Source organism: Schistocerca gregaria, chromosome 6, assembly GCF_023897955.1.
Source record: "Schistocerca gregaria isolate iqSchGreg1 chromosome 6, iqSchGreg1.2, whole genome shotgun sequence".
Lineage (NCBI taxonomy): Eukaryota > Metazoa > Arthropoda > Insecta > Orthoptera > Acrididae > Schistocerca > Schistocerca gregaria.
This window is the reverse complement of record NC_064925.1, coordinates 335,240,057-335,257,421: the sequence shown is the minus strand read 5'-3', so window position 1 is coordinate 335,257,421 and position 17,365 is coordinate 335,240,057. Positions and strand designations below refer to the sequence as shown.

At 37.5% G+C, this 17,365-nt stretch overlaps 1 non-coding gene across 1 annotated transcript; it reads left to right on the top strand.

Moving 5' to 3' along the window:
• The first annotated feature begins 6,084 nt into the window (after nucleotides 1-6,084).
• On the top strand, nucleotides 6,085-6,200 carry Trnal-caa (transfer RNA leucine (anticodon CAA)). The gene is made up of 2 exons: nucleotides 6,085-6,122; nucleotides 6,155-6,200. It is a non-coding gene; the product is annotated as a tRNA-Leu (tRNA).
• Nucleotides 6,201-17,365: the final 11,165 nt, after the last annotated feature.

Sequence of the window (17,365 nt, the reverse complement as noted above, 5' to 3'; positions counted from 1 at the left end):
TGATGCATTTGATAGTTTGATTGATGGACCCTGTCAGATCCCTATGCTTTGAGAATCGTCGTAAACTCGATGTTGTTGTGGTCTTCAGTTAAAACACTGGTTTGACGCAGCTCTCCGTGCTACTCTATCCTGTGCAAGCGTCGGCATCTCCGAGTAGCTACTGCAACCTACACCCCACTGAATTTGCTTACTGTATTCGTCTCTTCAACTCCCTCTATGATTTTTACTCCCCACGCTTCCTTCCAGTACTAAATTGGTGATTCCTGGGTGCCTCAGAATATGTCCTACCAACCGACCCCTTCTTTTGGTCAGGTTGTACCACAAAGTTCTCTTCTCCCCAATTCTATTCAATACCTTCTCATTAGTTATGTGATCTACCCATCTAGTCTTCAGCATTCCTCTAAAGCACCACATTTCTAAAGCTTCTATTCTCTTCATGTCTAAACTGTTTATCGTCCACATTTCACTTCCATACATAGCTACGCTCCATACAAATACTTTCAGGAAGGGCTTCCTGACACTTACATATTGCATGTTAACAAATTTATCTTCTTCAGAAGAGCTTTTATTGCCGTTGCCAGTCTACATTTTATATTCCCCTATTTCGACCATTATCAGTTACTTTGCTTCCCAAATAGCAAACCTCGTTTACTACTTTAAGTGTCTCATTTCCTAATCTAATTCCTTCAGTATCACCTGATTTAATCCGACTACATTCCATTATCCTTGTTTTGCTTTTGTTGATGTTCATCTTATATCCACCTTTCAAGATACTGTCCGTTCCGTTCAATTGCTCCTCCAAGTCCTTTTCTGTCTCTGACAGAATTACAGTGTCATCGGCGAACCTAAAAATTGTTATTTCTTCTCCGTGGATTTTAATTCCTACTCCGAATTTTTCTGTTGTTTCCTTACTGCTTGCTCAATATACGGATTAAATAACATCGGGTATAGGCTACAGCCCTGTCTCACTCCCTTCTCTACCACTGCTTTCATTTCGTACCCTTCCACTCTTATAGCTGCCATCTGGTTTCTGAACAAATTGTAAACAGCCTTTCGCTCCCCATACTTCACCCGTGCCACCTTCAGAATTTGAAAGAGAGTATTCCATTCATTATTATCATAATCTTTCTCTAAGTCTATAAATGCTATAAACGTAGGTTTGCCTTTCCTTAACCTATCTTCGATGAGACGTAGTAGTAGGGTCAGTATTACCTCGCATGTTCCTACATTTCTCCGGAATCCAAACTGATCTACCAGTTTCTCCATTCTTCTGTGTTAGTATTTTGCAGCCATAACTTATTAACTGCCAGTTCAGCAATTTTCACACCTGTCAGAACCTGCTTTCTTTGTAATTGGGATTATTATATTCTTCTTAAAATCTGAGTGTATTTCGCCTGTGTCAGGCATCTTATTCACCAGATGGAAGAGTTTTGTCACAGCTGGTTCTCCCAAGGCTATCAGTGGCTCTAACGGAATATTTTATACTGCTGGGCCTTGTTTCGACTTAAGTTTCTCAGTACTTTATCAGATTCTTCACGCAGTGTCTTATCTCTCTTCTCATCTTCCTCTGCGTCCTCTTTCACTTCACTTGGCCGCAAGTACGTCTCCATTGTATAGCTCCTCTGTATACTTCTTCCACCTTTCTACTTTCCCTTGTTCGCTTAGGACTGGTTTTCCATCAGAGCTCTTGGCATTCATGCAGGTGGTTCTATTTTCTCCAAAGATCTCTTTAATTTTCCTGTAGGCAGTATCTGTCACTCCTAGTAATATATGCTTCCTCATCCTAGCCATTCCTGCTTAGCCACTTTGCACTTTCAGTAGATCTCATTTTTTTAGACATTTGTATTCACTCTCGCCTGCTTCGTTTATTGGATTTTTATATTTTCTCCTTTCATCAATTAAATTTAATATCTTTTGTGTTGCCCAAGCATTTCTAATAGCCCTCGTCTTTTTACCTACTTGATCCTCTGCTACATTCACTATTTCATCTCTCAAAGCCTCCCATTCTTCTTCTGTAGAATTCCTTTCCCTATTACTGTCAATCGTTCCCTAATGTTCCCTCTGAACCCTCTACAACCTCCGGTTCTTTCAGTTTATCCAGATCCCATCTACTTAAATTCCTTCCTTTTTGTAGTTTCTTCAGTTTTAATCTGCAGTTCATAACCAATAAATTAATGACCACTTTCTTTTTGCGTCGTAAGGTACACAAATTTTCATTCAGAAATTATCACCGCTTTTACTGTATTTGTCACACATGTCAATATACGTAAAGTAGAGTCATAAATTTTCAAAATAATTAGTTCTTTAACATTTTTCATTTTGGAAGACACAAACCATACACAGATGAACACAAAACATACACAGATGACTGCTACGTAAGCGTTTCAATGTACATCTGCCATCAAGCGTGGCTCTTCCAGAACAGCTAATATCGAACTCTGACAGAGGAATTAAGTTATAACATCACATTTTCGTTTATGAAACATAATTTAATTGTTAAAACATAGGCCATAGGGAAGCTTGCTGCGTCTTTTTCTTCAGTACGGCCGTCGGCTCCCCGTCTTCTGCGTCCGGCCCAGGTGGAAGATTCCGGCCCAGGTGGAAGATTCCTTTCGCAGCCGCTTAGCTGCTGCGCCGCTCATGAAACATAGGAACAGCAACACAGACATCTGTGGATTCAAAATGGAAATTAACATAATTTATACAAACATTGTCTGTGTTACAGTATACTTAACATGAATATGCCATATGTCATTGGTGAGCTAACTGATGTTGAAATTAGCCCTGTTTCCTCACACCAGTATACACTATATTTTGTTCACTGAAACAAAAATGAACCCATTGAACACATAACACCGTACTAACAACCTGTGTGAAGACCATTACTGTATCAAGGTACATCGTGACCGGTCGTGCATCGACGTACAATGGCCTATAATCAGCGTCAATATCTTGAATTTGCATACATACCGCCACTGATTCTACTTACGTATCGTCCTTGGTAATAGCTTAGCAGCCGAGAAGGAAAATATGACAGTGACAAGTAACAAGTTCACTGCTGTGGTTTCCCACGTGTAAGAAAAAGAAATACATTTCGATTGTATTCATTTCATATGCACAGACACGCATATCTGCAGTGAATATCTCAAGTAGCATATGATTAAGTTCCATCATGTTCTCGTTTTATAGCTTTTCTGTGTGGCCTCGTTTTCTTTGAAATAACGAATCTTTATGATGTTTAAAACTAATGAAAATATAGTGTGGGAAGTGGTGATATCTGTGTATACATCATTCAGTTCATTACCGAATTACCATTTTCGCATACTTTTGAGATAGGAATGAAGTTGATCGTTTAGATTCAATTCTGCTCTAGAAAATGTTTATCCGTTTCACCTCTTAAAATAGATGTAGTCATGATGAAGACCTCATCTTATCAAAATCGCTGGACGTATAACGAACATGGTTTGTTAATATCTGCGAACCTTTAACGCCTGTTCGTAAGAACTTACAAGTTTCGTTTTCGGCGTATTATAGCATCTATTCACAAGAAAGACTGTACCACAAAAAGTACAAGCACTAGAGGTCACTTAAATGAGATTAGGTTTAACCGTGACTGTTAGTCGTATGGACTGAAACTACAAGTTTACTGTTAGCACTCACAATTTTTGTTTGCACTACCCATGTCACAGGTTTATTTAACCCTCATAACCAGATGGATTTATGACAGGTAATAAGTAGCGTAAATGTTGTGAGTGACTTTCGTCACTGTCAAGTAAAGCGGTTCCCATCATGAGACCATTGCCCGTGAGTGCAGTCTGATATGAGCTAGTACCTTCTCCCCCAACATCAGGGCCTAGTTACTCTTTAGAAAGAAAAAGATTTTCTTTGAAGGCTTTATTTTTAAATTGACAAAAGATAAATAATATTTAGTGTTATAACTGGTTTATTAAGCCGCGAACTAATGAGTCAATGGCACAGTTTATTTCTAACGTTTTTGTAGAATTATGAAACAGTTCTTATTGTGAGTGCTACCTGCGACTCCTTGTCAGCAAAGAAAGCTTGCTAACCTCATTGACGATAGACACATGTTAAAAACATTCATCCTCTTAGTCCTTTCCCTACCGACAAGTGCCTCACCCACAACCTCTACCCTCACATAAATTCAACCAGGTTAAGAAGGATGTACTACACTCACTTTTGTTTTGTAAATAAAAAACGCCTTTCTTGCTGCACTGTACTTTATTCTTCCAGACGCGTTTCGCCTTTTTTCTCTTTAAGGCATCATCAATGGGATCTATAATAATATAGTTATTATACACTTTTGGTTTGGTATGTGTTATTCGTAGGTTATAAAACAGTTTACTTTTGGCTTTACATAAAAAGCGAGAAGTGAATTATTTTATAAGCAACGAATAATACATAGCAAAATAAAAGTGTATAACAACTATATCGTTATAGAACCCACTGATAATGCCTTAAAGTGAAAAAAAGATTAAACATGTCTGGGAGAAAAAAGTACAGTAAAGCAAGTAAAGGCGTTTTTCATTTATAATAAAAAGAAAAATTCTGTGGATGTTGCAGAGGATGGCCACACAAACAAACTCACTGTACCCACTGTTTGTAAATTACTTGACTGCTGTATCTCTTATTTCTGAAGTGGTAAAAACTGGAAGCTTTCAGGCAGCCAATGTGTTATTTGACCTCTTTTAGCAGCATTAGTTGTAACAGGAGTAGTAATGATAATGATGATAATAGTAAACAGTGATAATAATACAGTGTAGGCGCTACAATACTGAAGTACCCATTACAAAATTTCTGCTGTGTTGTGCTATTAGTTACTTCATTTATTGTGAAATGAATAATGAAGCAGTTTATGGCCTACTACAGGAACTACCTACAACTCAGATATGTGATTTGTATCTATGTGCTCGATTTCATTGCCATGGATATACAATACAAAGTCTGTGTGTAGTGGTTGGAATGTGTGAGGAAGATGTTCATACATTCGTTTCACAAGCTATAAACTCCACCACGGCGGGGAGGAGAAAGTAATTATTGGAAATTTATTAACCAGTGTTACAGTCTTACAAAACACTGATAATAGTGATGATATTTTAATACTAATTTAGTTTCGAGAGCAAAACGCATTTTAACTCTTTAGTTTTTAGCCTCATAAGGTATAATTCTACCCCTAAGGTGGTAATTACCCCCCTCTCCCTCCCAGGTTGAGAAGCGCAGGTCTAGTAACAGAAGACAAAACAAAATACTCTAAAGAAGAACAAAGATAGAAATGTAAAAGTAAGTGTATCTCCAGTGTTAACAGATTCCTTTACATAAAGACAACGACAAAAGAATTTATGACAACTGGAGATATTTACGTTTATATTTCTGTTCATCTTCTCAAACAAAGACCTCCACATTACTTTGAGACTTGTTCCAAAACAGTATAACGTTTCTACCACCGTTGGCAACATTATTATTACATATGTTACGTTCACTTATTATAATTTAGGCTCCATCTTTGCTTCCTTCAGTGTTACAGAATTTATGTGATGTAATACACCGAAAAGGGACCCTGTGACCATTAAAGGTATTTTTACATTTACAATTATATTTTTGTTCCCCTTTGTAATCAAAGACCTCACCAAAACTTAGAGTCATGCGCTAAAATAGTGATTTGTTCTTTCTATTGCTAGACATTGTCACAGTTTATCCCAAAGTCGTTCAAACAACACATGCCACCAGGTGATGGAGGTTTAAATTTCTGAAATACAGTGTGTGGATAAAATAAACTGTCGCTGGTTACAGAAAACTTGTAGCTTCAATCAATTAGTAGTCGCATTCTGCGCTACCATTAGAACTTACAGCAATGCCATTGGGTGAACGCTATATTCGGAAGCCTCCTGTGAGTCGATATATAGTTTCAGTCCATCTTGTCTTGTTCAGCTATTCACTAAAGTCTACACAGACTCCTAATCACCTACAGTAAACAGCTGCTCGTAGGTCCTAACGGTCAAACTTCGTAAACAGTTTCAAAGAGATAACGGATTTCTTCTTCCTATATTGCTGCAGTAGTTCCACAATGTCAGGATGGCCGAGCGGTCTAAGGCGCCAGACTCAAGGATTACCTTGCCTGCTAGAGCAGGTCTGAGCATTCTGGTCCTCGTCTGAGGGCGTGGGTTCGAATCCCACTTCTGACAAAATTTTAAAAACTGATGCTGATGAACCACACAACCGATTCAAAAATGCGTTCTGATTTGATCCATTATAAATGGTACTGAAAGCCTGAGACTGTGAAAACAGTATGTTTGTTTATAAACAATCCTTCTCCTACCAGTCACGATTTTCTTTATTTTATTTTTCACACGATGCGTCTCCATTTGTGCAGTTTAGTGTGCGTGAGACTCTGCACAAATGAACTATAAGGAAACTATAAGTACACATTCTTCTAAATTTCGCCACTCTCACACATCGACATCACCTAGAAATGGCATAACAAACACGAAAAACTGCTCTTGTAAATGGAAACCATTTCCCGAAGAAAAAAAAAAGTAAGTCGTGACTGGTAGCAGAATAATTATTTATAAACAAATCAAAAGTACGTTGCATTCCTCACAACAGAGTAACCGAATTCAGAAGAAGCAAAATCATTCCATTCTGTTCTTCTTTTAATTTTAATGATTGTTTCTATGTCCATTAGATTAATGGAGCCTAAACACTTTCGGTGATTCACATAGGAGGTGTAGATATTTTCTGGAATCTTCGCAGTCACTTGCCGAATGGATACAAGGAAGAGTTCAGACAAATTTAGGACGTGTTGGGGATACATGATGCGCAGTAAATAAGTTTGTCAGTTATCTACCAGAAACAGAAGTGCGCGGGCTACGACTTAAAAGGCAGTCTTATTTAAGGCAATCCAATTTTTTGTAATTTTGTTTATATTTATGGCACGTGAAAGCTAGCACTCAATTATCATTCAACCAAAGCTGACAGCTGTAACTATAAAAAATTCGCGCGAAAATCGGCTTCTAAGTTTTTGTAGCATCTTTAATTCACTAAAGCTAGAACAAAGTTTCGAAAGGGTGTGTCGTTTTGTAGTAGAATGCTCGTTTACCAAGAGGGTGGCCTCTATTCACTTCCAAGTCGATGAATATTTTTCAAAAAATGGTGCACGTTTTAAAATTATTTCCGTGAAGCGTAAAACACACAAAGATTAAGCAAAAATCATCTGCGCTCGTGAATGGGAATCGTTGGATCGAATCTCATTGCAGCCAGTCATTTTCCTTTTTTTTTCAGTTTAGTTCAAATACCTATGTCCTTTAAATATAAAGTTCTTCACATATATTCTAATGACCACAAATCTAATTGGTAGTTTTTGTAAAAATACGCTCTTATTCCTATTCATAATTGAATTAGTCATTTCGAAAAGGCCATATATCCATACAAGTAAAATTTTCAGGCGAAAGAAGAAACTGTTTGGTTTGCGAAACGGAAGTGTGAAGTGTTTTAGTTTATATCTAGACTTCAGTGCAGGATGTTTAACTTAATGGCATCATAAAACTGCGTGCCAAAACAAAACATGGTACGTTACAAGCAACCGATGTGGAGATACGGCCTTGTCGAGTGAAATTGCTTGTATGAAAAATAACATTCTACAGATAGTTGATGCCTTGCAACTATGTCAACTAAGTAAGTGATAAAATGTAAGTAACAAAGACTGCAGCATGGTGTATATGTTGGTGTGCCTTTTATTAGACAGTCTTTTAAGTTTAGAACAGTACAAAAGAGATAAACTGTTATTTATAAAAGTCTTCTTCATGCTCATTCAGGACGTTTGTAGGCCATTTACAAAGTAAATCTAATTTATCGTCTGGTATATACTGAAACAATTTCCTTATGTCTGTAGTTTTTTTCACGTTGGATGGAAGCTTTTCTTTACATGCGGAAGGGCTTGGTTGTTCAGACGTGTACTGCTCAGGCTTTCCCGACAAAAAATCCTCGCTGTAAGCCGTCGATCCACTGATATACTTTCAACAAACCTGGTTTACTTGCACACTGTTCAAAAGTCACATACAGTGACAGTTGTAGGATCATTTTCCGATCACGTGGAACTTTAGCCAATGATTTCCTTGATACGGCAGATTTTTTATCATGTTTAGACCACTAAGTCTAGCAATTAATGATCTCACTAGTTTGTACTGGATGAACCTGGAAAATTGAACTTGCCCTTTTTATTATTGTGTTGATTTCGTCTGGAGTGTATATTCGATCAGTCTTGCGAACAAGTCTCTTTGCTGTGGCAAAAGATTGGGAAAAAATATATAATCTTTTCAAATTGGCCAGGTGATGCTGCAGCTAACAAAAATTTGACCACAGTGGAGCTTCTATTTTGCCTAGGGTATCCACCTGAGAAGATGTGTAGCTCCATCGTCTCTTTGGGAATGTTTTACTTACTTGTTTAGCAATGAGCAAACTTTATTGGATCCTTTACGAGCCTTCCCTTCGTGGTACGAGAAAAACGTTGCCTTATGATTTCCAAAGTTGACAATGTAAAATTCAAAAACAACAACTGTCTGTAAAAAGCATTTCCTGCACTGCTGTATCTGGCAGTGGGATGTTCTACATGTAGCCGACAGTAATGCAACCTACACTACTTTTATCCTGGGCAACCGTCTTGATTGCGTCAGTTCTCTTAGAAAATTACTTGGCTCTGTTCTTATATATTATGAATTCTGTCGTAGCCAATCTTTTGCATTATTTTTCAAACCCGGGTTTTTCCCATTTTTTGGTTCAGCTCCTTACCTGTCGAACAGGAGTCAATCTGCAGATTTCCAAATTTGCAATCAAAATCTTTCTTCGAAAACTTAAAAAAAAATTTGTAGTTCACTTTAACATCAGAATATTATTGTTTAAGTAATTCATGCATGTGTTTGACATCCAGCTGTACTGATAAGTATTTTGTTCGGGTGTTGTTCGAATAATCGATTTAATTTACAGTGAATGATACAATATGGCACTTAATCAAAGAACATACAGCTCCGTGGATTACGTTATGTCTTGAACCCTACGGTTTGCCCCGCATAGCAACCGTTGGGCTACCTAGCAGTCCTAGATGATTTAAACGACGAATATTTCTCATCTATTTGGTGGAGGCCCAAGAACCTATTTTTACAAATATGGATTTGTCTTCCATCACTGCTCACGTAATAATGAAAATTAGCTATTCGCACTTTGGGATTTGTAGTATTTCACTCCCTTTCTCTTTTTACTGGATGCGCATTAATTAGACATTGTGCCTAATATCCTGAGTATCTTTATCAGCAAAACAATTCATATGGGTGAATATTTGCATTAGCGATTACTCTGTCTCTAAAGACTTTCTTGGACACATGAAAACACCTGAACGATCAACTTGTGATCAAACAGCCCATTGCCGCGCGGGATTAGCAGAGCGGTCTCAGGCACTGCAGTCATGGAATGTGCGGCTGGTCCCGGCGGAGGTTCGAGTCCTCCCTTCGGGCATGGGTGTGTGTGTTTGTCCTTAGGATAATTTAGGTTAAGTAGTGTGTAAGCTTAGGGACTGATGACCTTAGCAGTTAAGTCCCATAAGATTTCACACACATATATATAAGAGCTCATTTTTCAAGGCACAACTGCAGACCAATTAAGATAGAATTTCTGTGAGTATTTCCCAACACGACGGTATGTTATCACGTAAGATATAGCTATTGTGTTGTAGGGTCAATATCAGTAGCTACACCTACAAGCATTGGGTCCCATTCGGCGTGGTGCTACATTTTCACTGTAGCTCACATTCTGTTTCCTTTGGGGGTTTTCTCTCTTTATTCCGTCATATTTACTCAAACTATCCTTTTTTCTTCTCTTTACGTCCTCATAATCACTGATACTATCAGTTTCACTCTTGCAAACAAAAGTATAAAATAGCTCTACGAGAAAGAACGGCAGTTGTCCACGCAAACATGTGCTCTGCGAGCAGCGCTTGCAGCGGTCAACACGTGACCTAACAGCTGGCAACTCCGGCAAGGCTACATTACAAGAGAAATGTTTCCCGCGGAACGTGAAATACGTCTCTTAATATCGTTGACGTAGGAGTGAGAGGGATATGGCCTTTTCACAGGATATGGGCGTTTCTTCGAGTAGTTCCTGATCTTGAGCTAAAATGGAAATGCGGTGCGGATGGTACATACGGCCTTTTCGAAACGACTTATTCGTTTACATACTCTGTTGCAGTTGTCTTCAGTCCAGAGATTGGTTTGATGCTGCTCTCCGTGATACTCTCTCCTATGCAAGCGTCCTCATCTCCCAGTACCTACAGCAATCTACATTTTTTTGAATCTGCTTAATGTATTCATCTCTTGGTCTTCCCCTACGATTGTTACCTTCCATGATTCCCTCCAGTAGTAAGGGTAGTAGGTATGTGATCTACCCATCTAATCTCAAGCATTCCTCTGTAGCACCACATTTTGAAAGCTTCTACTCTCTTCTTGTTTACGCTGTTTATCGTCCATGTTTCAGTTCTGCACATGGCTACACTTCATACAAATACTTTCAGAAACGACTTCCTGACACTTAAATCTATACTCGATGTTAACAAATTTCTCTTCTTCAGAAACGCTTTCCTTGCCAGAGCCAGTCTACATTTTATATTCTCTCTACTTCGACCATCATTAGTTATTTTGTTCTCTAAATAGCTAAACTACTTTAATACTTTAGGTGTCTCATTTCTTAATCTAATTCCCTCAACATGACCTGATTTAATTCGACTACATTCCATTATCCTCGTTTTGCTTTTGTTGATGTTCATCTTATATCCTCCTTTCAAGACACTGTCCATTCCATTCAGCTGCTCTTCCAGGTCATTTGCTTTTTCTGACAGAATAACAATGACATAGGCAAACCTCAAAGTTTTTATTTCTTCTCCATAGATTTTAATTCCTATTCCAAATTTTTCTTTCGTTTTCTTTACTTCTTGTTCAGTATGCAAATTGAATAACATTGGGGATAGGCTACTACTCTGTCTCACTCCCTTCTCAACCACTGATTCCCTTTCATGCCACTCGGCTCTTATAATTGCCTTTTGGATTCTGTTCAAATTGTAAATAGCCTTTCGCTCCCTGTATTTTACGCCTGTCACCTTCAGAATGTGAAAGAGAGTATTCCAGTCAACATTGTCAAAAGCATTTCTCTAAGTCTACAAATGCTAGAAACGTAGCTTTGCCTTTCCTTAATCTATTTTCTAAGATAAGTCGTAGGGTCAATATTGCCTCACAACATTTCTACGGAATCCAAACTGATCTTCCCAGAGGTCGGTTTCTACCAGTTTTTCCATTCGTTTGTAAAGATTTCGTGTTAGTATTTTGCAGCAGTGGTAGATCTGTCAACATCTGCTTTCTTTGGGATTGGAATTATAATATTCTTGTTGAAGTCTGAAGGTATTTCACCTGCCTGATACATTTTGCTCACCAGATGGAACAATTTTCTCAAGGCTGTCTCAATAGTTCTAATGGAATGTTGTCTACCGCCAGGGCCTTGTTTCGACTTAAGTCTTTCAGTGCTCTGTCAAATTCTTCACGCATTTACATACAGCAGCCAAAATTACAGATTTCGTCCAAATATAAATTCTCAGTTATCGATCATTTATCAAAGATTGTTTGAATAAATAAGTATTACAAATTATTTTAGTTTCTTCTTTATGTATTTTACACTTCACGGAAATATTCTTAGAAAATGCACCTATGTATAAAAATATGCTTCGACCAGGAAGCGAAACCATGTCGCCCAGGTTGACAGATGTAGTTTCTGTCATGAAGCCATATGAAATGTCGAAAACGGCAGCCTTCACTTAGTGAATTGAATGCGCTCGGAAAACATCAGAGAAGTCTCGAAAATTTTTGAGAGTTGCATTGCTGTGTTGTGGAAGACCAATATTTCAGTTCTGAACATCACATACCACATATATAAAAAATTACAAAGATGTGATTACCGTGTGGTCTAACTCGTCCGTCTGTTGATCAGATACTGAGTTGCGCTATACCAGAACTGCGGTTCAATAGTTTCGGTACAGCAGATAAATGTGGTAGTAAATGGCAGGGTTAGCGGCAGTACTAGTAGGGAAGGAAACACGAATGAATGCGTGAGAGAGGAACTGGTAGCCGACAACTTCACTCTCTTCGGTTTGATGTAATTAGAAACGCACACCGTTCAGTGTTAGTCCATTGTGTATTTTATATCCTTACAAAATTTAAATGACATTTGGCAAACAATAAAAATGAGCTGCTCGCATAACTTGTGCGTTTTTGTGCAAGCAAAGCAATTACATTTGATGCAAGTACAGTTTACATGCACGAAAACAAAAAAAGTTGTTATTTTGTATTCAGTAGTAAGTTTTTCATCATAATCAAAGGTAAGAGTTTCCTGTTATTAGTTATAAGTGGGATAGTTGGTTAACGATAACACAGTCATGTTTTATGTAAGATCAACGAAGTACTGATGCGCAGTTTGATTTGTTTTTCTTTTGTTTGTTTTTTATTTTACCTTTTTTGAGGAGATTTCGTTTTCTAGCGCCATAATGATCAGTCTTTTTTTTTGCATCCTCCTGTTACACGTTATGAAGCGACAAGCAACAATCTTCGAATAATATGAAAGTTAAACAGTGACAATTTCAATTTTGCTATAGATATTGTTTATTTTTAAGTAACAGACAGGAAACTATGTAGAACAAAAATGTTCTGTAGAGGTGCAGCCCCCTTATATGTCCTCACTCAAGGTTCTCGACGGTTCACCACTTCTGGTTTCTAGGGAAATCTGGTAAGACACCGTTCGCATACGCAGATAAAGCGATAGAAATGAGCTACCGCCTGAAAGGTACACATGACAGCCAACATACAAGTAACGAGGTTACCAGCTTAACTGACCAAAACTACTAGAGAAACTACGTCAGTCTACGGTGGTTTTGCAACTCTGGATATAATCATCTACCGCCGTTCAACTGAGCTACAGTCACTGACATCATCTTGTGCAGTACATTGGTTTTATGTCTCCTCTTACATAATGTGCATCATCCCTGGCAGCATGCAGGCGGATTGAACGGCTGCAGGAAAAACATATCGGCTATGTATTCCAAAATCGTTCAGTTACGTCCTTCTGTAGAATTTTACAGGAAAAGCCACATAGAAACTATACTGGAAAACATTAGGCGTTGACTCAGACTGTGAGTATATTACGCAATTAGTGTTCCACATATGCAGGCGAAACTCCTCTACGAGTGACCAGGTGGTCCATTCGTCATTAGGTTGGGTTGCACTGGGCTTGGGGGAGGAGACCAGACAGCTAGGTCTCATCGGATTAGGAAAGGATGGGAAAGTAAGTCGGCCGTGCACTTTCAAAGGAACCATCGCGGCATTTACCTGGAGGGATTTAGGAAAATCACGGAAAACCTAAATCAGGATGGCCGGACGCGGGATTGAACCGTCGTCCTCCCGAATGCGAGTCCAGTTTTCTAGCCACTGCGCCACCTCGCTCGGTATTCGTCATTAGGTAGTGAGAGTAATATGTAGCTGCAGATTTAGTTTCGAAGAGGTGCAGTCAGTCGCGTGCACGGCTACTGTATGAAGAGTGTGCGTCGTTCTTACTGGAGAGGCACCGTCAGGGATGAAGGCTGCGTCTGGCGTGCGTCAAGGCAGTGTGACGAGGCCGCTGCTGTTCACAATATACAGGCTGAGAAAGCGGTTTACAACGTACCACAATGGTGTAGGGAACGTCGAGACGAAAAAAAATCATGATTTTTTTTATTTCGTTAGCATTGGGAATTTAATGTGAAGGCAGTGAAAGAAGAAAGACCTTTGTAGACGTCATGCTAAAACTAATTACGTTTACATTTTCATCTAAACCCACACATGCACAGTGGTTTGTTAGTACAGAGGTTAGATAAGGAAAACGAGTTATTTGTCACTTTTATGCTGTTAAAATTCACAAAATTTTAATGTGAAATTTACACAAACGCAATTTTACGATCTGTAAATGCAAGAACTAAGTACATTTAATACTCAAGTATCATTTTAGGGAGAAAAAGAAAAGAGCGTCAAACGCTTAAGATCGACTAAGCTGATGATGTAGAAGGACGATAGGATATCTAAAACCACGCCCGACACACATGCGCTGAAGCTCAGGCAGCTTTTGTAGGCCAGTCTGAGATACTTTCCTGGCTTGATGGACCACAGGTGTCCTATATAACATTTTTCAACCCGACTTCCAACCTACTAATGTAGTACGTTGTAAAAAGGTATGATTTAAGTGGTTCAAGGTTCAAATTCAGGTCAAAGGTCGGTCCTAACTTTTTAGTCGATACTTGTAATAAACAGAGAGGCATATTACTGATAATCATCGCCTGGTGTGAAGATTGGCAGCTGAATCCAAACATACACAAATGGATACATGTAGTTAAAGTTATCACTACCGGCTTTCTTAGCTTCAGGAGAATCTACCAGGTTGCATGGCGTGGTCTATGAAAGTTTTTCTTTCGTGACGTTTCATCCACAGCTGGTTTGACATCTTAAGAGTTCCTCTCGGAACCAAATGACCTAGCCGGCTACAGCAACCGAGGACGCCCTCTGAACCCAGGCGGAAGCGTTCCTTCGTACCAAAATGAGCCACAATTTGGAGTCGGATGCACTCAGGGCAATCAGTTGCTGCCTGCAGAGCCTCCTCCACATCCTGGACATTAATCCCCAGCAAACAACACAGTGGCTAAAGGCCTTTCTTTTCGACCTGCCCATTGTTTCCATAATGGTCTCCACACTCGTCTAACGTTAGAGCTTCCAGTTACAACCAAACCGACCCTGTCCACATGTGCAAACCTTTCACGAAGAATGCAACCAATGCCAAAACACGATGTGCCCTGTGCTGGCACAGACATGATGTCAGCAGTGAGAAATATTGAAATTTTAAACAATTTTATTGGCTGAGATCCAACAACCATACATTATTTAGCTACAGGATGTATGTATATCCACTTCAGCTGCACAAAATTATTGTCAAATTGACCATGGTTTCGACTGCACTAAGGCAGTAACCATCAGAATAAAAAATTACATAAGATTACATCTAATCACACCATGTGTGAAGAACATCTGAGCAAAAGTGCTCTCATCAAATATACAATGTCATAAGAATAAAAACTAAAATGTACAAATGTAACATGTTTGTCAACTGCATAAAATATTCCACCGAAATACAATGGCAGCTGCAAGTTTGCTTAGGGCCAAGAACTGCAACAACACATCCACTACCGTCAGTCTGACATCGCTAGAATACAAAACATTTTCTTCCAAGTAACATTTGCAAATTTCCTCAACCTTTTATATGTATATATATATATATATATATATATATATATATATATATATATATATATATATATATATATATATATATATATATCTGCTATGTATATTTAGATCTTTTAATTCTACAAAAGTAGTTTTTTGTTTTTCGTAAACTGTAATTGTTATGCAACCGTTTTTAAGTAAAACTAAAGCCACACACTCTACTCGTTATACTTCATCTAAAAAATTATTTAATTTTTCTCTTGTATCCTGGTAATGCATTTTATTCTTGTAAAACAGATCTAAAATTTTAGTACTTGCATGTTCCTGAATTTGTTACTACAAATTTTTATTAAAATATTAAAAAGTGGAATTTTTATTTAGGATGTGAAATGGAGATACCTAAATATTTGCTGGAAAGAGAAATAAATACATATTAAATTACTAAAATAATTTTATTTAAAATAAGTGGAAAAACCAATTACTCCTACAGATATAGCTCCTTGAAAAACAGATGTATATGTTTACATCACCAAGGAAATTGCTGAAAAGAAATGGTTTCTGTCATTATTTAATTATTTAGGATATAATGTTTACCACATTTATTCTCCAGAAGATGAAAATTTAATTCATCCATGTTATCTATTTGAAGGTTATTATATTTGTAAATATATAGCAAGTTTAGTTGAGCTCGATTACAAACAGCCACCATGAATGTTAAATGTTTTAAATAGACTAACTTGGAGATTTTTATATTTGTAAATATATTGCAAGTTTAGTTGGACTTGATTACAAACAGCCATCATATATGCTAGATTTTTTGAATAGACTATTATAGTTATTCTAGGGATATTCGAAACAGTTAAAATTCAACACCCAAAAAATTAAACAACAAACACTAATATTTCTTGGTGGTTATGTGGTGTTGTTTTAGTTTGTTTGAGCTTAACTTTAATCCTGTAATTTAGATCTCTATTTTTATTTCTAATTTCTTCTTCCAGCTAGTAATTAGAACGATAACACTCCTGTATGTTTTGAAAATTAAAATCATATCTGTCCATCCCTTGATACTTTTTTAATAGCAGTTTTAAAAATAAGTAGGTCCAGTGTGTCTTGTAGAGCTTCTATTCATTTGCAATTTTTTATGTTTATATTTCCTAGTTTTTGACCCATTTTTATATTTTCGGTCGTTTCTTTATCTTCTGCTTTATACAACAAACTCAGTCTTCGTAAATTGGTACTGTTATTAAGTAAATTATTTTAGGACAGAAATGTCCATTAAAACTGGAAAGACTATCTGCTTTTATTTCCAAAAATAGCTCTTCTTTAGGATGATATAATATTTATAATTCTTGTCAAAGACTTCTGTATAGGATGCAAACAAATCCTTTTTTAAAAATTTTCTTATATATATAAAATCATTTTTATTGGTTCCTTTAATATAATATACAGAAGATTTACCATTATCTTTGCCCAATATGTCACAATATGAAAAACTTATATTTATTGTTTACTACAAAAGCATAAATTTTATAAACACCACTTGTAGGAAAATCTATCCATTGTAGTTTAAAATAATCTTTTATTTCTTCTGTGTCTCTTAGTTTTTGTTCCTTCTCCATAACATACTTCTGTTCTTCCTTTAAAGATTGCAGTGGGAATTTAGGGAAATGGGACCTGGATAAACTGACTAAACCAGAGGTTATACAGAGCTTCAGGGAGAGCATTAGGGAATCATTGACAAGAATGGGAGAAAGAAATACAGCAGAAGAAGAATGGGTAGCTTTGAGAGATGAAATAGTGAAAGTAGTAGAGGATGAAGTAGGAAAAAGACGAGGGCTAATAGAAATCCTAGGGTCATAGAAGAGATACTGAATTTAATTGATGAAAGCATAAAATGTAAAAATGCAGTAAATGAAGCAGGCAAAAAGTAATACAGACGTCTCAAAAATGAGATCAACAGGAAGTGCAAAATGGCTAAGCAGGGATGGCTTGAGGACAAATGTAAGGGTGTAGAGGGG